Here is a 26670-nt window from a genome sequence, read left to right on the forward strand (position 1 = left end):
GTATATCAAATCATCATGTTGTACATTTTAAATATATTGTAATTTTGTCAATTATACCTCAGTAAAGCTGGAAAAAAAGTAACCTTGCAGTCTTGAGTCTGGCTGGCTCAAAACATATCTCACTCATGTACCACACACCCTTTGTATCCGTATCTATTTTCATTTAATAAATTTTTTGCACTAAATATGTGTTTGACTCTGGAGAAACAACAGCATTCAGTCAATAGATATTTACTGATCACTTACTGTGTGCTAGATTCTGTTCTAGGTCCTGGGGATACAACTTGAACAAAACGAAGTCTTTTTACTCATGAAACTTTCATTCTAGAGGGTGAGACACACAATAAAACAATATATACTATGATATCAGCTACTGGTAAGTGACATGAAGAAAAGTAAAACAGTAAGAAGAAATAGGGAGTTATAGAAGGAGGGTTATTTCAGATAGTGTGGGACATCTGGGCAAAAATCTGAATGAAATAAGGGAGTGAGCCATCTGAAGATCTAGAGGAGAGCAGTCCAGGCAAAGGGAACAGCATGGAGTTGAGGCCCAGAGGTGAGAACAAGCAAGAAGGCCAGTGTAACTGAGTACAGTGAGCAAGTGGTAAGAATGAGATCTGAGAAATAGCCAGGAGTTGGATCAGATGTAGAACTTAGTAGGCCATGGTGAAGACTTTGGATCTTGCCCTAAATTTTTAATGGGGAGGCACTAGAAGCCTTTGAACAAGGGAAGTGATATGAATCTAATTCATAATTTAAAACATCACTTGGCTGCTGGCTAGAGAATAGACTAAAGGGACCAGTGAAGGGGAAAGAGCAAGAGTGAATGCAGGGAGGTGAGTAGAGAGGTTGTTGTAGTAGTCCAGGAGAAAGATGAGGAGGGCCGCAGGCAGGGAGGCTGCTGCAGTGGCCCAGTGGAAAGGAAATGGTGGTTTGAGGGAGACTAATAAGGAGGCAACTGCAGTGGTCCAGGGGAGAGCGGGTGGGGCTTGGGTACTAGAGGTGAAATGCTGAAAAGTGATTGGATTCAGGACATATCACTCATATAGGGTCAAAAGAACATGCTTGTGGATATAATGTGAGATGTTAGAAAAAGAGTGAAGCCAAGGATAAAGGCTAGGTGTTTGGCCTCAGTGACTGGTTAGTGCAGTTGAAGGAAGAAAATCAGGAATTCAATTTCAGACATGTTAGATTTGAGATGCCCGCTAAACATCCAAGTAAAGATGTCTAGAAGGTAATTAAATATATGTCTGAAACTCAGGGGAAAGGTAGGGCATGAGATAAATATTCAAGAGTTAGCAGTATCTAACTGGATTTTAAAGCTCCAGGATTGGATCAGAGTGTAGAACAAGGGCAGAATGCATTCTGGCCCTGGGAGCGTGCAGGCCCTGTTTCTCTCCTCTGCTATTCTGTGAGGTCCTGGTGAGACAGGGCCATCTGGATCTGGGTTACCTTCTCAGGCTTGGAGTTATATACATCAGGATTCTGATTCTAGCTCCACCACCAGTCAGCCATGTGGCCTTGGGGAAACTTAACCTCTTCAAACCTGTTTTCTCATTTTTGAAAGGGACATGTTAATAATAATGAATGGAATGTAACAGGGTCTGATACATAATAAGCCCTTAATCAATGTTAACTGTTAATTTCTAGAGGATCATACTTATTAATGTTATGAACCCAGTGCTTTCCCCCTTCCTCCTCTCCTCTTCTTTCCTCTTCTTGGTCCTCTTTGGGCATGAATGAATTTGGGAGCAAAATTATTGCTTTTTCAGCTCTTATAATATCTCATTTGATGCAGAGAACAAATCTGTTTTTACATCTATGTACTGTTTATTTACATAGATTATGTCTTCATTGTATTTAATATCTTAAAGTCTTCTTTTTAAAGAAAAAAAATGACCTGGACAAACAGTGCTTGGGCAAAGAATGAGTGACTTTTAACTAATTATTTAGTAAGAAGCCATCATTTATGTGCTTGGCTAATTTTTACCCTTGTTTCTCAAATCTGCTTGGGAGGACTCAACACAGTTTTAGTCTGAAGACGGGTTTATACAGTAACTATAATTTCAAAGACTGTTCATTTGAAGTACAGTTTTGTAAATAGAATTGGATTTCAAATGAGAATTTATATGCAGAAATCTCACATAGGATCTATTGTATGGAGTGCTCTTGATATACCTTTGATGATTTGAATCAGACACGTTAAGGAGGATCAGGGAGGTGATGGTGATGGTGTAAGCGCTCAAAAATCAAAGATTTTTATGGTGGGGAAAAATCTTTTTGTAGTCACTTATTGATTCATAGTCAGTTTTTAAGCACTGCCTATGTAAGAGGTGCTGGGTGTACCAAGACAATAAGGAAAGCTCACTATTCTCAAGTAGTTTCTATCTAGGAGAGGGAGCAAACAAAAACACACATACACACACACTCACACACTCAAACATGAGTTCACTGAACTGTAGATGTTATGGTAAAAATCTCTTCAGGGAATAGGGAACAGTAGAATCCTACCTTAACTAATTAAAAAATAAGGCCTACCTATGAGTATAATTGGGGGTATTCCCTCTAGCTTGAAGTCTCTCTGTAATTGCTTCCAGCCAAGGAGAGCACTGACAGCCAGCATAAAGTGATGGTGTTTGTTGACCAAGAGAAGAGAGATGCTTGTCAGTGACTCTGAATGAGGGAAATGCTTGTTTCCTGGTGTTGTCTGGAATGGCAACAATGAGGACCTGGAGCACTGTGGGAAGCTTTAAAATATTTAGACTGTGCCAACCTACAGTTGAGGTATTTGTGTACTTAACTTGATAGAGAGATGAATTATACATTGGAGTCTTTTCCTATCGTTTCCTCTACGTGTGTTGACAAATGTCCCATCATTCTCTAGGAAGCACATGCCGTGGGGATTACTGCAACGTTCTGCAGACAATTTGCTTGTAGGGTTTTTGTCCCATATGCTGCTTTCTCTCCATAACAGCTGCCTTTTTATTTATTAAAACACAATCACTGAATAGGGAACTTTTCCAGACTCCCTTTTCTCAAAGTGGCATTTTAGAGTGCAGACTGAATGCACTCCCTAGTGAATGTATAGTTACTCCCAAGATTTTGTCTCCTTGAAGTGTAAGACAGTCAGTCCTTGGCCAGCTCAACACAGTAGCCAACAATTTCAGTGAAAATTCAATTGTAATTAAAAGAGAAAACGTATTGTCTTAATTAAAATCAAAAGCTGAAAACTCTACAATTTTATGCCAACTGTCAGTGCATTAGATTAGATCCTTGACCATCTATCCAGGCACACAGATTTGTTTATTTCTTAATTTTCAAAAGAGCATATCATATCCTCCAGTTAGTTGACTGTAAGAGTATAAGATTATGCTTTTAACTACCTGAGTAGACTATTTGTATTCCAAGAATTTGACACAAAGTGGAACCTCAAGTTCTTTGCTGACTTATTCTAAATAAAAGCCTAGTTGCAAGAAACAGCATTAATGAAAGTCTTCTTGAAGATATACAGTTCATTAGTTCTTCTGTCCTTGGACCACACTAGATAACCTGAGAGCTGCATTGCTGGACTGCATTACCTTTGTGCTTCATAGAGTTGCTTTTGTAGAATTGCCCTTTGACATATTGCCTTTGGCCTGCATTGAGGGACTACATAAAAATAATATTATGAATTTTCTCAGGGAATTTACTCTACAGATGGTAAGAAAAAAGTTCTGAAAGCATGAGAAAAATTTGTCAGATTTCATTACCAGGAAAAATTATAAGTAGTTGGCTTATTTTTGCCCCAAGCAGCTAGGTTATTTTGTATTTTATTAACTGTTAAGAACATATGATTTTTCATAATTCCTTCTTTGCTTTGGCTACTAGGAAACTCAAGTTTAAAACCTACTTCTGATGAGTACACATAACTTTATGGTATGCATCTGTTTGTGATAACTTCACTTCAAACTTTGTTTCATTTTCCTCCCCATGATATCTTGTCTTCATTTCCTGTTTTGTTTATTATTTGTATTTCTCTTATGTACATTTCTATAAGTCACCTCAAATTTATTTTGGACCTAGAACTGCAAGCACACACATACACAGACACAGACACACAATGACATTTTTGGTCATCATGAGGTCAAAGGTCCAGGAAATTAACTGACTTGGTCCCTTTCTTCATGTGTTTGATATAAAGCAAATAGATTTTTTTCCCTGATATTTCTAGATTTTTCTTGTAAAAGATATATTGGCTCAGTTTGTTTTGGTTTTTGGTTTGTTTCTGTTTTTTGTTGTTTCATTGATTTTTTTTGTTTTTTTTTTTGTTTTTTTCATCAAAAGTGAGTGTGCACTGAGTTTAAGTAGAGAGAGAATCTCTGGCTACCTGAGGACAAGATTTGAGACCCACTATTAGGTTTGATTTGCCCTCTCCCCACAATTTGTCCTAGAAGACATTCCTTTTCCTAGAATGATACTTGTGTATAATCATACATGTGTAGGAGAGCCCTCAAATGGCAAGGTTCTGAGGTATTTTGAGGGAGATTGTAGTCCAGTTACCCATCTCTATTGAATTATTAAATATTGGTTTTGGGAGTCAGATAGATTGGGTTCAAAATCTAGTTCTTCTATTCAGGAGCAGTAAGACATTGACATATTACTAAACTCCTCTCTCTCTCTCAAATACTTTATCTTTAAAAAGGGGATAATAATTCTTATATCCCAAGATTACTGTGAAGTTTGAACAAGGTAATGGGCTTAGCATGGGCCTGACACACAGAAAATGCCCATTAATTGGTGGGTATTATTACTATAATGACCACTGCTACTAGTCTTATCCACCTTTATATCTATTCCCTGCCATTGTTGGGTGTCCTGCATACCCATGCAAGGTGTTTATCACCATTGAGTTCATCTATTCAACTCAATTATTGTGCCAGAAACTTCTAGATGTTGAAAACGTAAATATAGACATAGAGTGTCTGCCATCAAGGAGCTTATACTCTAGTGGAGGGAAACAAAATGTCAGATAGTGATAAATGCCATGAAGAAAATAAGGGAATGAAAGAGAGTGACTGTAGTTAGGGGTCTAATTTAAATTAAGTGGTCAGGAAAAACTCCTTGTGGGGTGACATCTGGAAGATATCTGAAAAATGATAAGGAGTTGAGAGAAAAGCATCCAAGAGAGAGGAGGAGACGAAGCAGCAAATAAAAAGGCCTTGGGATAGGAATGAACTTGATGTATTTGAAGAATAGAAAGCAAGCATGTGGGCAGAACAGAGGAGGAAAGAAAGACAGCAGTGCAAGATAAAATTGGTGGAGGTCACATCATAGTTGTGAGTTTAGCCTTTTTTTTCATCTGCATGGGAAAGCATAGAAGTTTTTAAGCAGGTATATGAAAAGATCTGATATTAACTTTAAAAACCTGTTCCCTTAAACAGTATGCAAAATCCGTCTTCCCGTGCTTTTTGCTCTGCTGAGAAATTCCTTCATCTTTCTTTTATTCCTTGGTGAGCTCTTAACCACCCATCCATCAAGGCCCAGCTCAAAATGGTCTGAATGATCTCCCATGTGACATATGATTTCTCTGTGCCCCCATTACATGTGCACACATCTCTATCACAGAACTCAGAACACTTCTTATCATGGTTAGGATGCCTGTATCTCTTGCAAGACTGAATTTCTCAGGACGTGACGACAGGACTGTGTCTTATTAATCTTTAAATTTCCCGTACTTAGAAAAATGCTCCCACAGAGAAGGTGCTGAATGTGTGCTTGAGTTTTGCATTATCCATATAGAGCTGCTTTGACTGACTCAGGTAACTGAGAATTAACCAAGTTTTTTTGCTTTTTGTGTTTTTGGCTGTGCCGCTTGGCTTATTTCCCCAACCAGGGATCGAACCTGGGCCCACGGCACTGAAAGCACCATGTCCTAACCACTGGACCTCCAGGGAAGTCCCTTAACCACGTTTTATAATTGGAGGTAGCCAGGTGGGGCCTACTAACCTCATAGGCAGGGCTTCAGTTCTCTTTTCTGTAGCCTGCATCTGTGGGCTGCTTGGCATTCAGAAGCACTTTTGATCAGCTGAGGCTTTGCTCCTCCCAGTGACATGGACACTGATACAGCTATATTCTGACTGATTTACAGGTAAATAGAGATGCAGTTTTCCACCAAAACTAATCCAGAAAGAGCAAAGTTGCCACCCCTTTTACTCTTATCCTCCCAAATACACATTTACAATGCTGGGAATCTAGCTTCAGCAAGCTGCAAGCCTTGAGCTGGACGGCAACTCATTTTTGAGAAACACCACCTTCTGTAAGGTCTCAGCCCAGAAGGACAAGAACCATTGCTGAATTCATTTTCCAAGTCATTCCTGCCTCTGGGACTGATGCAAACCATGCTGTCTAATAAATCTTCCATTAAGACCTCTCTCCTTTCATTTGCCTCTTGATCCCATCACCTTTGTCTTCACTCCACAGGATTTATTTTCTTCTCATCTTTTTTCCCTTATTGCAATAATTTGTCAGTTTGCAGAACACTTTCTTAGGCTTATGCTTCAAAATGGAAGACCAGCTTGGGGAGAAAGGTGTAGTCTCCCTGATCTCTCTACTCTAACAGGCCTCCTGTTTCCACACTTAACACCACTTTCCAACACCTTCCCCAAATTTCAGACCTACCTCAAGATTCCCCCTAGAACTCTCCCAGAAAGGATTAGGCCAGTTGTGAGGGCTTTTGATAGGAAGCTGGTTGCTTTTCAATAGTCCTACCTGGAAAAAGAACCTACCTGTTTCTTCTATTTTAGCTAACATTTCTCCAAAGTCCACTATGTGATCTCTGGTAACGTTACCTGGATCTTCTCCCGCCCTTGGTGCCATCATAGGCAAAGCAGAGGATGCAGATGTAAAGCAGGAAAGGTCATTTGGAGAAAGTAGAGCAAATGTATAATACATTTGACTGACGATATTCCTTAGTCTTGTATTCAAACCCCACCCTGTTCCCTACAATTGAATTCAAGCTCCTCTTCAGACGCCTCACCAATGATTCCCACATAAAACCTATGCTTTAGCTTCATGGTGTAGTTACCTTGAATGCATTTCATGCATTCTCATCTCTTGTCCTTTTCATATACACTCCCTCTGTCTGAGAAATCTTTCCTCCCATTTGACTTCCTCTTCAGGAATCCTTCTGTGATTACCTCACCTGTCTCTCCTATGAAGGTCCCCATTACTTAGTAAGGTAGTGTTCTGTTTGTTAGCTGTGGAGTTGAAGCCCTGACTAACTGCCACTGACTAGCTGTGTGATCTTAAATGACATCTTATGTGGACACTCCACATCTCCCCCACTGTACACTTCTTATTCAATCCAAGAAGCAGCTGAATGTCTGAGCTACTCCTACAAAGAGGTGAAACAGGCAGCTGCTTACATAGTATGATTTGAGACTATCATGTGATATGAAAATTTTCCTTTACTGGCCTTTGATTAAAGCTTTGAAGATATCTTATGAAATTTCATTATAATGAAATTCTTTGAATCATAACCTCATAGACTTTAGAATCCTAGAATGTCAATTCTGTGAAGATCCTTTGAGCCTCAGTTAGTTTAATCTTGTTTTGTTTTGTTTTTAATCTTCCTGTTTTGTAGTTTGATAAATTGCTTTTCAGAGAGGTAAATAAGTTGGCAATGACCATATATGTAATTCAAAATTTCTATATCAGCATTATTCATCAACAACATAATTTTAATTATCTAGAAGGCAAATATGTCTTATGTTTGTCTTGTTTTTTGTCTCAATTGGTTATGTATAAGTGTATAAGATAGTTTCTTTAGTTACTAAGAATAGAAATGTATTCTTTTTAACTTAGGCAAAAGGAAATGCATTTGAAGGATATTAGGGACCTACAGAATCAGTGGGAAGTGGAGAGAGACCTGGACTTGAGGGTGAACAAGAAGTGAAGAGCTTTAGCACCAGGGAGAGGAAACCACAAAAAAAGTGGCCTTTGAGTGGAACAGTCTGGTCGGGAAATGAAGGATCACCAAGTCTTTCATTATTTTCTCTCTCTTCAAGGTACAGATTCCATGGAAGTCATATCTGATTAGCCTAGACAGGGGTATGTGCTTCGGCATGGGATGGCAAGGCCTTTTTCCCTGTGACTCCAACAAACTGTACAAATGAAGAAGGAGTCATTTAAGTATAGGAAATAGTTTTCTATACTTTGCTTCCTTTTGTTAGGAAGAGGAAATATATGCCAAGCAGCCGATATTTACTAATGCCAACTACAGTAAGAATCCTTCATTCAAAGGAAGTGAGGTAGATAATACCAATAGCTCCCAACTGTAAAGCTCTGGTGTATGTCAGGGACATTACATGTATTTTCTTATTAGATCCTTTGAACAAATCTGAAAGAAAAATAATATCATTCCCATTTTAAAAATCAGAAAACTGAAGGTAAAAGAGAATAAATCAACCGCTTGCCAAAACCTGGATTCAAAACCAGATCTAAAATCTATGTTCTTCCTATTGCTCCAAGACTTCATGCACGTAAAGAGGCTAATGCAATTCCTGGCACCTAGTAGGTACTCTGTCCTGGAGGAGCAGGAGCAGCAGGGAAACATTACTGGCACTTGCTTCCCCCAAGAAATCCACTGGTCTTCACTTTATTTAGATGTTACTTCATCAGAAAGGCCTTCCATGACAACCCGGTATAACTAACATCACCCCCTTCCATTACTTTCTATTCCCTTATCCTTATGTTGCCTTTTTTTTTCTTCATAGCACTTATTACCTCCTGATAAATACGTATATAAATATATAAATAATATCTAAATATATATGTTAATATACCATATATATATATTTTTTCTCTCTCATAAAAACAGAGACTTTGTTTTATATAGTAATTTATCCTCAGCATTGAGAACTGTGCTTGATAAATAATTGTTTGATCAATGAACAAAACATACAATTGGAAGAGCGGTTCTCAGCTTTGCCTCTAACGTCCAGTGTGGCCTTGCCCAGTCACTGATCTCTCTAGACTTCAGTTATAAAATGAAAGGCCCAAACCCACCCACTCCCATTTGCCTTGTTTCTTGCCATCTGAATTCTGTTTATCTGTTTGTTTGGTTTTTGCATATTGTGCCTCTCTGCTAGTTTTCTTTTGAAGAAAGCACTTTTGAAGAAACTAAAAATTGTTTGAAAGACACTGGACTAGATGATCCCAAAAGTCCCATCTCTCTATGAAAGTGTATAGTTGTGTCAGTATAAAGAGTTTATAGACCTCCCAGATAGATTACAAAGAAAATCTTTCAAAAAACAATTATGTATTTCTTATTGGAAGAAAATAAAAAGTTCCGTATCTCCTATACTTCTGGTTCCCAAATTTCAGGAGGCTGATAGGTGACTTGTGAAGTTCATTTACTCATTTCAGTTACCAAAAGCTCTTTATTGAGTCCACTTTATTATTTTAATTAACATAATAACCCTGAAAAGTGGGAGGTTGTGAAACACAGGAATTTAGAGCTTCTAAGATTAATAAGTCCACTGAAGTATGAAAGCTCTTTCACATAAATTTTTAACTGTGAAGATCCATTGTGTAGAAAGGAATCTATACCATTCACCGACAGATGATGGGTACTGAGAAATGGACTTAAACACTGTCTTGCATGTGATGAAGACCAAAATGTCAGAGCTGATTCCTATGAATCAGCATTTCAACCAGTTATGTCAGGAGCTCCTTTTAAAATGTAGCTCAAATTATTTCATTACTCTCAATATCTCTACCCTACGTGGCTTCTCACACAAAACTCTTACTAAGGGCTGCAAGCCCCTATAAAATGGTCTCCTCTCTCCCTTTCTACCTTATTTTCTACCAATCACCTCCTCACTTATTCCTGTTTAATCACACTGACCTTCCTGCAGTTCCTAGAGATACACCAAGCTTGGACCTTTGTGCTTGTTGTTCCCTCTGGGCCACTATTTTCTTGAGGATATGTATAATATAATATAATATTGAATAAATATTGAATATAATATTGACTATAAGATAATATAATAATCCATATACATGTGGATTATTTCCTCACATCATCCAGTTTCTACTAAATGGTTGTCTCTGTGACCACCCTAATTAAAATTGCCCCCTCCATTACCCTCTCTCCCCTTACCTTGCTTTATTTGTATTCATTACACTCATCATTACTTTACACTGTATTATGTAATACATTGATTTATTTGTTTGTTTATCTGTCCGTCTCACAATTTAAAAGTTCCATGAAAGCGTGGAATTGCTTTTTTACCTCTGCTTCCCCAACATCTAGAAGAGTGACAACATGGGAAGCTCTCAGGCAATACTCATTGAGTCAAAAAGGAAGGAAAGGGTGAAAGGAAGGACAACATCAAGGTTGATTCTGAGGTATCTGACTTGTACAATTGGACAGATGGGGATGGTGGAGCTACTTACTGAGTTGGGAGCATTTTCAGAGGGCCAGGTTTAGGGGAGGTCAGGAGATTCATTATATTCAGGTTGAAATTGAGGTAATTTCGAGACATTCAAGAGGAGCAGTTAGGTTGGCAGATGGATAGGATGACCACATAATTTATCATCATCCCAACTGCAAGTGAACAGGGAAACTAAAAATAAAATTTTATGTATTTTTGAAATATTTCATGTATTGACCACCAATTGTTTTCTTATGTTGGATTTACAAAACAATTATTTTAAAAATCAAAATTCATTCTAAAAGTAAAATTAATATACATCTATGTATATTAAAGCAAAATTTTTTTTAAACTTACATTTATTTTCTTAAAATAGCACTGTTATTTTTGGCATACATTTACACACTTTAATCAGTTTTTTAGTTACATGTGTATCTAATACTATGTCATTGGTATTTTTATGAAAAATATTTTTTCTAATATGGTTTTATTATTTTTAGTTTTTGATGTCATTGCCTTCAAGTCTTCTTTAGAATTGAATTTTTATGGTTAATAAGTTTGAAATTCTTGACGCATTCAATTGATTCTCCTTTATAGATCATAATATTCTTAAATAAAAGGCATTATCTCTCTAGGTACTGAGGTACCTGGTAGAGTTCAGCAAATTCTCCCAAACTGAGGACATTCTCAGTTACAAGCTTTTTAGTATTGAAATATATAAACGTTTCAGTCCAAATATTTTCATAGTTACTATCTTGTTTACTCCTTTCCAAGAAATTTTCTTAGATAAATTTTTTTTATAAAACAACTTTTGTCAAACAAAGTGCTTTTTCTTGATTCTTTTAAATTTTCACCAAATGCAGGTGCTACAAAATTGTAGGCCTTCTCAATTTCATTCCACTCTGGTACAATATATAAATATCTAATTAAAAATAGGAGCTTCATCAAAAAATTATCCTCCTAAACTGAGGCATCCCAAAGTATAATCATTGAATTTCAGAATTAAGTCTTGTATTTCAGTTGTGCTTTCATCATTTAATTTGTGCAATTCCTCCCTTGCTTTTGTAGAGATAAATGTCATGTCTTCCTGTTTGAAAGCTTTGTTTTCAATAATTGCAATTTGATAAAAGCTTTAAAAATTAAAATACTTTGGTGCTTCATTTGTTGAATACTTGATTAAAGATTTCCAATTGATTTTGAACAAAATGCAACCAATATTCTGTCCTCTTTTAAAGATCCCATTAACAAAATTTAGGGGTCTCATTAACAGCAAAAACAAAAAGCAAACAAAAAAACACACAGCAAAATCAACGTTGATTAATGAAGTGGCTTATTAAAAAGCTCGAAATCTCTAAGATCCCACTGATGGCAGACAGTAAACAAAGTAAACATGGTCTGCCTTCCTGAAGCTTAAAAAAAATTTTGTTTGTGGTTTAGCATTAGCTTCATAAAAAATTATATAGTTTACTTACTTTGTGTAAATTTTGAGAACTGTGGTTTCTGTTTTGAGGGTAGAAAATAGAAGCTTGTTTTGGATGCAATTTTGATTTATATGGACACCTCCAACCAACTCAAAATAAATCTCTACTCCATAAGTTTGTTGATTTAACAAGTACATTGCTTTTACCAAAATTTGTGTTCATATTATCATAACAAAAAAATAAGTAATTTTATCTTTAATGTTGAACTTTATTTTACTGAATTAACAGTATCATTCCCACTAAGACAGTATTTGACCTTCAACAGAATGAATTTCCAAAAGCTTTACTTTGATTCCATGAATTGGATGAAAATAACTGAATTACATTGAAATTAAGTTAAATTATTTTCTATTTGAAACACCTGATGACACTGATATAACGTTACTGATTTTAGTTCTTATGCTAACAGAGAAAAGACATTAACAGCTACCACTTTATATACAAGAAAACTTGGAATTAAAACTGATTGAAATGATTTTAGAAGGGCAGTCATGCACTCTAAGTAAAAGTGATACCACACATCACTCTGAAGTATGGCTTTTCATTTAAAGTACATTGCTCTAAAATAATTTCAATCATTTTTATTCTATGGTTCTGCTTTTATATATGTAAATTATAGTCTTTGGACACAAGTTTTCTTAAAATAACTGTTAAACCAAATAGATGCTGGTGTTTCTTCAGCAGCATTGTGTCTTCTGGTTTTAATGTGGCCATGTTATCAGTACACCCCCTACAGTGGATCATAAATACTTACAAACATTTTATGCATGTGTCAATGTTTATCTCTGAATTTCATGAGGAATGAAAAGTTAGTACTCAACTTTCCTAAAATATGCACTTTTGTATTTTTGAGCTCATTGCTGGTGAAATGTTTATTGCACAAATTGTTTAGGAGTAACCAAAAAACAGAATAAATAATTTTAGATTTGCACCATATGCTTAGAGCAGACTATTCTCTATAAGCAGGACTGGTCAGTCTCTATTTCCCAAACATATTTCACATTTGCCTAACCTATAATTTTCCATATTTCTGATCTATCCCACCAACTAGTGACCTTGAGACTCCATTCATCTGGCAGGTTGCTGCATGGGCCACGGCATGATTGTCTGGCATAGCCAGTTACCAGTAGTGAAAACACCTTTGAATACATCTCCCACCACCATTTGGGACCTGAAGGAGTTAACCGCCTTCCTGTATCTTGACAGACACACTTAATTTTATTAGAGAGCGCATCTCCTTGAAAGAGAGGTATTGGTTACATTGGGTATGGGAAGGATCAGGAACAGGAAGCAGGATTATCACTATTTTCTTTCCTAACTCTGTGTTTAAATGGTTCCTCATCCCTTGTCACCTTTTCTTTGGTCCCCTGTCCTACCTGCTTTGTCCATTTCGTACCCTAAGCACACTTAGTATGAGCTTGGAATGCATTGTTCTGAATCAAGAGTGTGATGCCAGCTATCCGTCACACAGAGCATGGTGATAATCACAGTTACCATTGTGAGCACTTGTTATGTGCCGGGTACCAATCTCATCTCTGATCGTCAAAACAGATCTGTGAGCTAGATATTGTTTTCATTTTATAGATGTGGAAATCCAGGCTCAGGGCTACATGACTGATAAGTCATGGAAGTAGATTAGAGCCCAGGCCCATGTTCTTTCTACTGTACAATGACTACATTTCTAAAAGGCATCAGAAGCTGGAATTGAACACAGCTCTGTCTATTCGTTCTAAGCCAGCTCTGCCTGACTCATTTATTCATACATTCAAGAATATTTATTGAGTGCCATCTGTATAATAGGCTCTGTGCAGGGGGACTATAAGGAGATTCCAGTCTAGTGACTTCATATCCAGAACCCTTATTATTATTCCACCTATGATGGAGCAACAAAATAACTTGGATATAAAACTTGAGGGCAAACCTGAACAAGTTGCAGCTACAGCTGGCCACCCCATCCCAAAGCACCCAGCATTCTGATACTGCCTCATACCCCATCTTATATCCCAGCAAACGATAGTTTTGAAAACATAGTCATTTTCACCTAAGAGTCATAACAACCCTAAGAGGGATTCAGGACACATTTTAGTAACCACTTTTTACACAGAGGCACCAAGAAAGGTAGAGTCCTGCCCAAGGACTGCAGCTTAGACTAGCACCCAACTCCTAGTTCTTTGTCCAGCGTCCTCTTCTTGCCTCCTCTCAGGAATCTGGATTGGAGAAGATGAGTACATGACTTAGAGCCTCTCTTTGCCAGAGGAGCCTCTCCTTGGAGTTTCTGACTTCATTAGCATTCTGCCAGCAGCCACATGTAGGTAGGAATATTGTTGCTGTCCATGACCATGGGGGATAATCAGTCTCAGCTATTCCCTGGCTCTAAACTAGCCAAAGTAATTGGGTTTAATTTTAATTTTTTTAATGGCTTGGAATTAATAGAAGCAGCTGCTGACACAGTGTGTGGGTGTCCTTCTCCAGAAGGCACAGACAAAAAAAATAAAGAAAAAAAAATCCTACACATAAAATAAACTCTGAAAAATAAACAACAGAGTGTGTAGGACAAAAAGGTTAATTCAAGAATCGAGCAGTGTCTTTTATCAAAAACTCGGCTAGCAATATGTAGCTCTGTCTCTCTCCTCCCACCACTAGTGCCCATCAACCCCTGACAAGATGGTAATCTGATTAGACACTGGGTGTATAAATGTGTTGCCTGTAGCTGAGCACTCCCTCACTCTCTCTTTCTCCCCCTCCCTGTGACTCACCAAGAGATTAGCTGTGACAAAGTGCGGAGAAAGATAAGAATAGATATGCTGGTGACAGGAGCACTATTATAATTATTTGGGGGAAGATAGAATTGGAATTAGGAGCAGGTCCTCTTCGCCTAGGGAGGGTAGATTTATAATGTGGGCAGCCATGCTGGTACCTGGCTGTGCCAGACGCCCGAGAAGAAAAGGAGGGGCCCACTGGCTCAGGCCAGGAGATGGTCTGGGTTGTTCCAGCCAAACGTAGACTAAAGGCCATCTGTTGTCATGGATGCCAAACCAGAGATTCAGCTGCCCTCATGAAGGGAAGAGGGATGAAATCTTTCTTCAGTTTCAAATATACCTGGGAAACAGGATGCCAGTTTGCTCCCTGCCTCTGGGTAGACGAAGAAGGGGAACTAAGAGACTGTTTCTGCAATTGCTGGGTGAATTTCAGATTTCACCCAAATTGTTGGGTGAATTTCACAGGCTTGGTATGGTGGAAAGAATATGTGTTTATCAGTCAGACAATAGTGTACATCAAACAGGTAGCACATTGTTGGCATATAGGAGGTGTTTAGTATATGTTACTCCCTTTGGAGGTGTCTGAATGACTTCGTTTTGTATACCTCCTTTGGGATGTACCGCCTTAAAAAACAGATTCTTTATTTTTTCCCTCTCTGCTAATTTGAAGAAAAAAGTTTGTGTCTACTGTCAAAGAACATCCTGGGGTTGGAACTCATCTAACATCCATATTTTCTGCTTAATCAGAAAGGAAATTAGGGCTCCTGTCTTTCAGGGGTCGTGAGGAGGGGTAGGGAATGAGTCTTATGTACGCCTTCAGGTCCTGAGCTTTCTCCTCTTCCTCTGTGCTCTGGTAACCTCCAAAATGATGCATTGGGAACTTGGCTGATGGTTTGGACAGAGGCAGAGAGGATGGAAAATGGGAAGGAATCATCCATCCATTCATTCATTAAACCAAAAATTCACCTACTCATTCATTCAGCAAACATGCTTTGAGCTCCTCTTCAGGGTCAAGCACTGTGCTAAGTGCTATGGATTTTGAGATGAATCAGAAACACAGGAGTTTCTGTAATTAGTATTTAGAGCAATTAGTTATTCCTGGAACTGTTGACAAAGACTTCAAAGAGGAAGTGTCATTTGAGCTGGGCCTCACTTCTCTACATAGGAATGCACTATGTAGAAAAGTATGGGAAAGGCAATTGCAGATAGAACAGCATTTAAAATGGCATTGAAGTTTCTGAAACATAATGTATTCAGGGCATGACTCACAGCTTCACATGGAGAGAGCGTAATATACAAACCTTGGTGTGGCTGCAGTTATTTACTCTAATATGTTGATATCTTAGAGTTCACTCACAGGTATACTCACTTATCCAATTCATGAGCATTTTGGAGTCCCTCCTCTATTTAAGGCTTTGTATGGATCCTCCAGAACCAGAGGACCAATATATGGTTCCTGCCCTCAAGGAGAACTCAATCCAGTGGTGGAGAAAGGCATGTATTCAAGTCGATATAATGAAAAAGAGGCTATAGCAGAGAAGTATACATAGTATGATTGTGAACGTGTTCAGTATGTACATGCATGCAGCCTGTGTGTGAGTGTGTGTGTGTGTGTGTGTGTGCACTCAGCCACATATGAATGCATGACTGAGTCTGAGGATGTTTGTTACCGCCTCCCTCACACATGTGGAGGGCTTCTTTAGTCATCAGGATGGACCCAGGATGATGACTTGTTTCAAGAGCTGGATCACCCTTTAGTCTCTGAGTCCTGAGAGCGCACACCACAGTCTTGGAATCAACCTGCATCTCTGGCAGGATCAGATGTTCGATTCTTTCCTTTCTGGAGTCTTCTAGGGAGTCATGGACAATCTGTTTCTCTTAAGAAGTATTCTTGACCCTACCTTCATTTTTATCATATCATTTAGGATAAAGGAATAACTTCAGAGGACTGTTGTGAAGATTAAAGGAGTTAATATATGATGAAGTACTTAGAATGGCCTAAACAATTGGTATATTGTTTCCATTGATATCTCAGACTCTCTGTGCTAAATGGAATCAGAAAGTTGCCTTGTTTAACTTAATATCAAGTACAGGAACCTTTTTATGAGATCCCTTAAAGCTTGCCATGTACTCCCCTGTAACATAGACCTTTCTACTTTCCCTTCAGCTGAACGTTAAAGAGTCTCTACTTTATACTGAGCTAAGATCTACCTCCCTATGATGCCTACCATTTATCTGTGGAGAGGAGTCTTCTTTTCCTTTCACAAGTGCTTTTAAAATAAGCAAGTACTATTTGAAACTTCTCTGTACCATTTCTAGTGAGAAAGAGAAGGAAAGTTAACACTGTTCCTGTCTTCAAGAAGCCTACCTTCTCTTTGAAGAAATCTCCACTTAACTTTTGTTGCTTATTGTTAAGGGACAAACCGGTGATGAAACTGTTTTAATATCAAATGTCAAAGTAGAGAAAAATTAATGATGGATGAATAATCAGAGAAGACTTCAGAGAGGAGATATGTTAAAGGATATAGGCATTTATTTATACATGCTTTTGTTCATTAATTATTTAGTTCGTTTAAAAAAATATTTAAAGCTTTATTGACAATCTACAATATGCCACCTCTATGAGTAAGAGTTTACCAAGTAAGTAAGATATCTGGCAGGGGAGGCAGTACAAGTGGAGAAAAGATCAAACACAAAGACACAGAGGTACTGGAGGTATGGCACAACATTTTTAGGGAGTTGTGAGTAGTTCAGTATGAATAAAACATAGGGTTCAAGGAGGGAGAAATGACTGATGATGCTGGAATCACAGGGAGATCTCGGGGAGCCTTTTGAGGATAGGAAGTTGTTTGAAGAGTTTTTAACAGGAGAGTACTGGTGAGAATACCGTGAGACAAGATTTCTCTGGAAGCAGAAGGTAAGGCTATGAACTGGTGTCAAGGGGAGAAAGGCAGGTGGCAAGTTACCATAGGGACGATGAGCACAGACTTTGGAATCACGTTAGCTTGCGTCTAATACAGGCTCTGCTGCTTACCAAGCTTGCAACCTTGGGAAATTTTTTTTACCTCTCTGAGCTTCCATTTTCTTAGCTGTGTAAAGGGGATGTTAACAGCCCCTAGCTCATAGGGTATTGTGAGGATTCAGTGATAATGCGTATAAAAAATTTAACACCATGCCTGAGACATAGTGAAACGTAATGAGCAAAATACAAGAAAAACCATAAGCGCATTCCAAATGAGAGACACATTTCTCCTACACAGCCCCATTCCTCTTTTCCTTTATTCTTTGTGTTACTTTGCATCCTCATGCATTTGGCCTGCTGAATTCTTCTCAAACAGATTTTCGTTAGTATCCTTAGCAGAGTCTGTCTGGAACATTAATCCCTGAGCAACATCTCAGCTTTGTTGCACGATCACCGCAGTGTCCATAACCTTCACTCTGCCTTCAAATCAGGTTAGGCATCCATCCTGCGGAGGAGAGGAGCTGGGACAGCTGCAGGCATTAGATGAATTCTCCTGGTAGCACATGATCAAATTTGGTGGAGATGGCAGGCTCTCAGAGTCAAGTTGCTAAACTTGGCTAGAATAGGAGAAAACTGAGGTGAGTGAATTTAAAGCATGGATCTTAATTGAATATACTAGTACAGAAAGACTTGAAAACATCAGTGTCATAACCTGAGGGGCTCGTGACTGTAGGAATCGCTTGTGTATGAAGACACACTCACCTTGTGCTCCAGGAGACTCAGACTCAGACCTCTGAGTCAGGGCCTGAAGCAACTGTCACAGACCATTGGCTGGAGACCCTGAGGCTCATTTATTTCTACCAGCCTAACATTTCTGCATGTTCAGTCACATCACAAATGTAGACCATCATCTGTTTTTTTTTTATACCCTTATCCCTGCGCTGGTCTGTTCTCCCTCTAATCTTGGTTTTCCACTGATTCCTCCTCTATCCAAAACCTTCTACTTTTTACTTTTTCCTATGAAACTCAACTCCCAGGTTAATAATCCCCCTTGGACCCCCAGTGTTTTAATCCACTGCTTCCTTTACCTCTTGTCTTCCTTTACCTCATTCTGTGGTATGTGATACTTAACAAATATTTGCTGAATAAAACAATGACCTAAGGCCTGACTATCCTGGAGACCATCCTTCCCCCTTTGCCTTCTCAGGAACTGCTCATTCTCCTACATTCCATGCGCAGAAGGATCAGGAGGAGACTCTTCGCTCCCCATTTTCCTTCCAGGCCATTCCGTGTCTATTTCATCACTGGTAGCTCCAAAATTTCAATATAGGAGGGTTTAAGGTAGCAATTGGGTTAGAAGGGAGGAGTGCCTAGGGGGTTTGCTTTAAAGCTATATTTGTGTCACAAGAAGATTGTTTTTACTTGCATGTTTATTCCTCCTGGCTTTGGGTGTAGGAGCAAAATGGCCTTTATTTGTGGGCCTAAGCACACCTCTAGACAGCCTTTGATACTACCGTGGACTTTTATGTGAAAAGCCCCGTTCCTTTATTGCTTAAGCTGTTCTCTCTATGTCCCGTCCTCATCATTTTTGGGTTCCCACCCATCTTAGACTCCATGGCCCATCACATCAGCCACCTTTATCTAATAGTCAAATCTATCTAATTTTCTCTACCTGTGCAGCCACTACCCTGTCCTTCTTCGGATCACTCTCATCTATCCCTTGGACTTGCACAATCATGGTACTTTACTTCTTTCACTGACTTAAAAGTATCCTATGACCTCAGGATAATGTTTAAATTCTTTAACGTGTCCCATCGTGTAAAGTCGTCCCTTCACACCTGCAGATGCAGAACCCATAGATGTGGAGGGACAACCGTAGTCCCTTTCTAATCTGACTTCTGCCTTCCTCTTCAAACACATTTCTCATGATTTCCCTTCTCATTCTTTGTGCTTCAGCCATGATGAATTCCTTGCAGTTCCAACATTTTACTTGTTCCTTCTTGCCACCTGGCCTATGCCAGAATCCCATAATTTATCAAGGGGGATCCTGGAAAAGTGTTATAAGTACTGATTTAGAATCAGACAGAAACAGATTTGAATCCCAGCTTTGTCATTTACTAGCTTGAGAGCATGGGTAAGCTCCTTACCTTTTATGAACCTCCATGGCCACCTCTGCTAAGTGGGATAACAATAGTGTGGATGAAGCCTGCCATCTCAGTAAACAAAGGGTGTAAAGCCATCAAGTCATCAGCCATTGCAGTCACCCCCGACTGTGCACCCTGAGGGATTCAGGATGGAAAACAACAGGATACTGGCCCCATGAGGTTAAAGTGCATATCAAAGGAATGATTTCAGTGAGCCCAGACTCTTGTCTTCCCATACATAGAAAAGTGCTAAATTCATTAACTCGAGATGTCTGGTTTTTTTCTTTAATTAGCAATAATCTTTTGATGTTCCCATTACCTGTTTTCCACTTAATGTTAGGGTGAGATTCATGACAGCCAGAGCTACAGGCAAGCAGTACAAGCCCAAATATGTACAGCATCAGTGCCATGTAACATTGGCTCTTCCACAGGAAGCCCATAGCCTTACCTCCCACCCTGGCCACTGAGGCAGCCTCAGAAAGACACCAAGGTAGAAACAAGATTCTGCAATCAACTGCTGGAATGTTACAATGCTTTGGAGCTCTTAACAGTTTTCTCCAGGCTGCCCTACCTGGAGCCAGCACCATTATTGTTTTTTTCAACCTCAGCTCTGACACCCTCCTCCTCACACTTTCCTCCATATGCCCCTTTGCCCCTTGGCTTCCCAGTTGCATGACAAGCCACCACATGTGAGCCTTACATCCTCCACCCACTATGCCAGAACCCACCCCCCAAAACATATTTGCCCTTAAGGAGCTTCCAAACAGATCCTAGTGGATGACACTTAGGAAGAAGCCAATAAAAAAAGCAAGACTTGCTACAAAATGTAGGAGCCAAACAGGCCTGGTATTATCAGTGGACAATCATGGAAAAGGCATAGTTGAGACAGGTTTTGTAGGATTAATAGGATTTTAAGAGACACAAATGAGAGGCATTCTCTGCAGGGAAATCGTGAATAGTTTGGATATTATACAAATGAGGAGGTGCAGTGAGCCTGTGAAGTGGGTTAATGTAAAGATGTTATGGGAATTATGACTGGACCATTTTGCCTTTTCTCATGTATGTGTTTCAGTGTTGCTTATTGGAGAATGAGCATGTTAGCTTGGCAGAATTGCCTACACAGCATATTTTAAAGCAGTATTTCCCAAAGTGCTTCTGTGTAAAATTAGTTTCATGGAATGCTCTATAGAAAAATAATAGTAATAATTTAAAGAAATGTTGAATATTCTTTTTCTCTCCCTTGAATATTCACAACGTGCATGAACTTATTTTAAAGGATCTGAATTAGTGTTATAATACTAAAGCCTGACTTCCTTGGGGAAAGTAATCCTCCCCTATTTATGTCACTATAGCATCACACTCTTTCCCCTCAAGACACTTTTGAGTCTGTAACTATATTGTATATTTATTTAAAATATTTTATTGACTGCTTCCCTACCAGGATATATACTCCATGAGGACAAATATCTGGCCTATCTTATTTACCATTTTACATCAGTAATCTAGCACAATGCCTGGGTGTATAATATGTGCCCAAAATAAGAACAAATGATGAATAAAACTTGTTCATTTTTAACTTTGCGTTGTTTAAACAGTTGATAAAGGATAGGGCTGGAATTTGAACAAAGTACTGCCAGATTCCAGTCTCTCTTTTTTTTAAAGTTTTTAATTTAATTTAATTTATTTTTTTATACAGCAGGTTCTTATTAGTTATCCATTTTATACACATCAGTATATACATGTCAATCCCAATCTCCCAATTCATCACACCCCCCTCCCCCGTCACTTTCCCCCCTTGGTGTCCATACGTTTGTTCTCTACATCTGTGTCTCTAATTCTGCCCTGCAAACCGGTTCACCTGTACCATTTTTCTAGGTTCCACATATATGCGTTAATAAACGATATTTGTTTTTCTCTTTCTGCCTTACTTCACTCTGTATGACAGTCTCTAGATACAATCACGTCTCTACAAATGATCCAATTTCGTTCGTTTTTATGGCTGAGTAATATTCCATTGTATATATGTACCACATCTTCTTTATCCGTTCGTCTGTTGATGGGCGTTTAGGTTGCTTCCATGTCCTGGCTATTGTAAATACTGCTGCAATGAACATTGGGGGTGTTTGTGTCTTTTTGAATAATGGTTTTCTCTGGGTATATGCCCAGTAGTGGGATTGCTGGGTCATATGGTAGTTCTATTTTTAGTTTTTTGAGGAACCTCCATACTGTTCTCCATAGTGGCTGTATCAATTTACATGCCCACCAACAGTGCAAGAGGGTTCCCTTTTCTCCACACCCTCTCCAGCATTTGTTGTTTGTAGATTTTCTGATGATGCCCATTCTAACTGGTGTGAGGTGATACCTCATTGTAGTTTTGATTTACATTTCTCTAATAATTAGTGATGTTGAGCAGCTTTTCATGTGCTTCTTGGCCATCTGTATGTCTTCTTTGGAGAAATGTCTATTTAGGTCTTCTGCCCACTTTTTGATGGGTTGTTTGTTTTTTTAATATTGAGCTGCATGAGCTGTTTATATATTTTGGAGATTAATCCTTTGTCCGTTGATTCGTTTGCAAATATTTCCTCCCATTCTGAGGGTTGTCTTTTTGTCTTGTTTGTAGTTTCCTTTGCTTTGCAAAGGCTTTTAAGTTTCATTGGGTCCCATTTGTTTATTTTTGTTTTTATTTCCATTACTCTAGGAGGTGGATCAAAAAAGATCTTGCTGTGATTTATGTCAAAGAGTGTTCTTCCTATGTTTTCCTCTAAGAGTTTTATAGTGTCCAGTCTTATATTTAGGTCTCTAATCCATTTTGAGGGTATTTTTCTCTATGGTGTTAGGGAGTGTTCTAATTTCATTCTTTTACATATAGCTGACCAGTTTTCCCAGCACCACTTACTGAAGAGACTGTCTTTTTCCATTGTATATCCTTGCCTCCTTTTTCATAGATTAGTTGACCATAGGTGTGTGGGTTTATCTCTGGGCTTTCTATCCTGTTCCATTGATCTATATTTCTGTTTTTGTGCCAGTACGATACTGTCTTGATTACTGTAACTTTACAGTATAGTCTGAAGTCAGGGAGGCTGATTCCTCCAGTTCCGTTTTTTTCCCTCAAGACTGCTTTGGCTATTCGGGGTCTTTTGGGTGTCCATACAAATGTTAAGATTTTTTGTTCTAGTTCTGTAAAAAATGCCACGGGTAATTGGATAGGGATTGCAATGAATCTGTAGATTGATCTGGATAGTATAGTCATTTTCACAATATTGATTATTCCTATCCAAGAACATGGTATGTCTCTCCACCTGTTTGTAACATCTTTAATTTCTTTCATCAGTGTCTTATAGTTTTCTGCATACAGGTCTTTTGTCTCCCTGAGTAGGTTTATTCCTAGGTATTTTATTCTCTTTGTTGCAGTGGTAAATGGGAGTGTTTCCTTAATTTCTCTTTCAGATTTTTCATCATTAGTGTATAGGAATGCAAGAGATTTCTGGGCATTAATTTTGTACCCTGCAACTTTACCAAATTCATTGATTAGCTCTAGTAGTTTTCTGGTGGCATCTTTAGGATTCTCTGTGTATAGTATCATGTCATCTGCAAACAGTGACAGTTTTACTTCTTCTTTTCCGATTTGGATTCCTTTTATTTCTTTTTCTTCTCTGATTGCTGTGGCTAGGATTTCCAAAACTATGTTGAATAATAGTGGTGAGAGTGGACATCCTTGTCTTGTTCCTGATCTTAGAGGAAATGCTTTCAGTTTTTCACCATTAGGAATGATGTTGGCTGTGGGTTTGTCATATATGGCCTTTATTATGTTGAGGTAGGTTCCCTCTATGCCCACTTTCTGGAGAGTTTTTATCGTAAATGAGTGTTGAATTTTGTCAAAATCTTTTTCTGCATCTATTGAGATGATCATATGGTATTTCTTCTTCAATTTGTTAATATGGTCTATCACACTGATTGATTTGCATATATTGAAGAATCCTTGCATCATCCCTGGGCTAAATCCCACTTGATCATGGTGTATGATCCTTTTAATGTGTTATTGGATTCTGTTTGCTAGTATTTTGTTGAGGATTTTTTCATCTATATTCATCAGTGATATTGGTCTGTAATTTTCTTTTTTTATAGTATCTTTGTCTGGTTTTGGTATCAGGGTGATGGTGGCCTCATAGAATGAGTTTGGGAGTGTTCCTTCCTTTGCAATTTTTTGGAAGAGTTTGAGAAGGATGGGTGTTAACTCTTCCCTAAATGTTTGATAGAATTCACCTGTGAAGCCATCTGGTCCTGGAACTTTGTTTGTTGGAAGATTTTTAATCACAGTTTCAATTTCATTACTTGTGATTGGTCTGTTCATATTTTCTGTTTCTTCCTGGTTCAGTCTTGCAACGTTATACCTTTCTAAGAATTTGTCCATTTCTTCCAGGTTGTCCATTTTATTAGCAAAGAGTTACTTCTAGTAGTCTCTTAGGATGTTTTGTATTTCTGCAGTGTCTGTTGTAACTTCTCCTTTTTCATTTCTAATTCTACTGATTTGAGTCTTCTCCCTTTTTTTCTTGATGAGTCTGGCTAATGGTTTATCAATTTTGTTTATCGTCTCAAAGAACCAGCTTTTAGTTTTATTGATCTTTGCTATTGTTTCCTTCATTTCTTTTTCATTTATTTCTGATCTGATCTTTATGATTTCTTTCCTTCTACTAAGTTTGGGTTTTGTTTGTTCTTCTTTCTCTAGTTCCTTTAGGTGTAAGGTTAGATTGTTTATTTGAGATTTTTCTTGTTTCCTGAGGGAGGCTTGTATTGCTATAAACTTCCCTCTTAGAACTGCTTTTGCTGCATCCCATAGGTTTTGGATCATCATCTTTTCGTTGTAATTTGTCTGTAGGTATTTTTTGATTTCCTCTTTGTTTTCTTTAGTGATCTCTTGGTTATTTAATAACATATTGTTTAGACTCCATGTGTTTGTGTTTTTTATGTTTTCTGCCCTGTAATTCATTTCTAATCTCGTAGCATTGTGGTCAGAAAATATGCTTGATATGATTTGAATGTTCTTCAATTTACTGAGGCTTGATTTGTGACCCAAGATGTGATCTATCCTGGAGAATGTTCTGTGTGCACTTGGGAAGAAAGTGTAATCTGCTGTTTTTGGATGGAATGTCCTATAAATATCAATTAAATCTGTCTGTTCTATTGTGTCATTTAAAGCTTGTGTTTCCTTATTAATTTTCTGTTTGGATGATCTGTCCATTGGTGTAAGTGAGGTGTTAAAGTCCCCCACTATTTTTGTGTTACTGTCGATTTCCTCTTTTATAGCTGTTAGCAGTTGCCTTATGTGTTGAGGTGCTCCTATGTTGGGTGCATATATATTTATAATTGTTATATCTTCTTCTTGGATTGATCCTTTGATCATTATGTAGTTTCCTTCCTTGTCTCTTGTAACATTCTTTATTTTAAAGTCTATTTTATCTGAAATGAGTATTGCTACTCCAGCTTCCTTTTGATTTCTATTTGCATGGAATATCTTTTTCCACCTCCTCACTTTCAGTCTGTATGTGTCCCTAAGTCTGAAGTGGGTCTCTTGTAGACAGCATATATATGGGTCCTGTTTTTGTATCCATTCAGTGAGCCTGTGTCTTTTAGTTGGAACATTTAATCCATTCACGTTTAAGGTAATTATCGCTCTGTATGTTCCTATTACCATTTTCTTAATTGATATGGGTTTGTTTTTGTAGGAACTTTTCTTCTCTTGTGTTTCCCACTTAGAGAAGTTCCTTTAGCATTTGTTGTAGGGCTGGTTTGGTGGTGCTGAATTCTCTTAGCTTTTGCTTGTCTGTAAAGCTTTTGATTTCTCCATCAGATCTGAATGAGATCCTTGCTGGGTAGAGTAATGTTGGTTGTAGGTTCTTCCTTTTCATCACTTTAAATATATCATGCCACTCCCTTCTGGCTTGTAGAATTTCTGCTGAGAAATCAGCTGTTAACCTTATGGGAGTTCCCTTGTATGTTATTTGTCATTTTTCCCTTGCTGGTTTCAGTAATTTTTCTCTGTCTTTAATTTTTGCCAGTTTGATTACTATGTGTCTCAATGTGTTTCTCCTTGGGTTTCTCCTGTATGGGACTCTCTATGGTTCCTGGACTTGGGTGGCTATTTCCTTTCGTATGTTAGGGAAGTTTTCGACTATAATCTCTTCAAATATTTTCTCAGGTCCTTTCTCTCTCTCTTCTCCTTCTGGGACCCTATGATGCAAATGTTGTTACACTTAATGTTGTACCAGAGGTCTCTTAGGCTGTCTTCATTTCTTTTCATTCTTTTTTTCTTTATTCTGTTCTGCAGCAGTGAATTCCACCATTCTGTCTTCCAGGTCACTTATATGTTCTTCTGCCTCAGTTATTCTGCTATTGATTCCTTCTAGTGTAGTTTTCATTTCAGTTATTGTATTGTTCATCTCTGTTTGTTCTTTAATTCTTCTAGGTGTTTGTTCTTTAATTCTTCTAGGTCTTTGTTAAACATTTCTTGCATCTTCTCGATCTTTGCCTCCATTCTTTTTCTGAGGTCCTGGAGCATCTTCACTATGATTATTCTGAATTCTTTTTCTGGAAGGTTGCCTATCTCCACTTCATTTAGTTGTTTTTCTGGGGTTTTGTCTTGTTCCTTCATCTGGTACATAGCCCTGTGCCTTTTCATCTTGTCTATCTTTCTGTGAATGTGTTTTTTGTTTCATAGGCTGCAGGATTGTAGTTCTTCTTGCTTCTGCTCTCCGCCCTCTGGTGGATGAGGCTGTCTAAGAGGCTTGTGCAAATTTCCTGATGGGAGGGACTGGTGTGGGTAGAGCTGGCTGTTGCTCTGGTGGGCAGAGCTCAGTAAAACTTTAATCCGCTTGTCTGCTGATGGGTGGGGCTGGGTTCCCTCCCTGTTGG

At 38.3% G+C, this 26670-nt stretch overlaps 1 protein-coding gene across 1 annotated transcript in view; it reads left to right on the plus strand.

The window, feature by feature from the left end:
- AGBL4 (AGBL carboxypeptidase 4) overlaps positions 1 to 26670 on the plus strand; it is a 1388494-nt gene that overhangs the window by 818680 nt on the left and 543144 nt on the right. The window lies entirely within an intron of this gene.

This window comes from Balaenoptera physalus (genome assembly GCF_965194825.1).
Source record: "Balaenoptera physalus genome assembly, chromosome: 1".
NCBI classification, from domain to species: domain Eukaryota; kingdom Metazoa; phylum Chordata; class Mammalia; order Artiodactyla; family Balaenopteridae; genus Balaenoptera; species Balaenoptera physalus.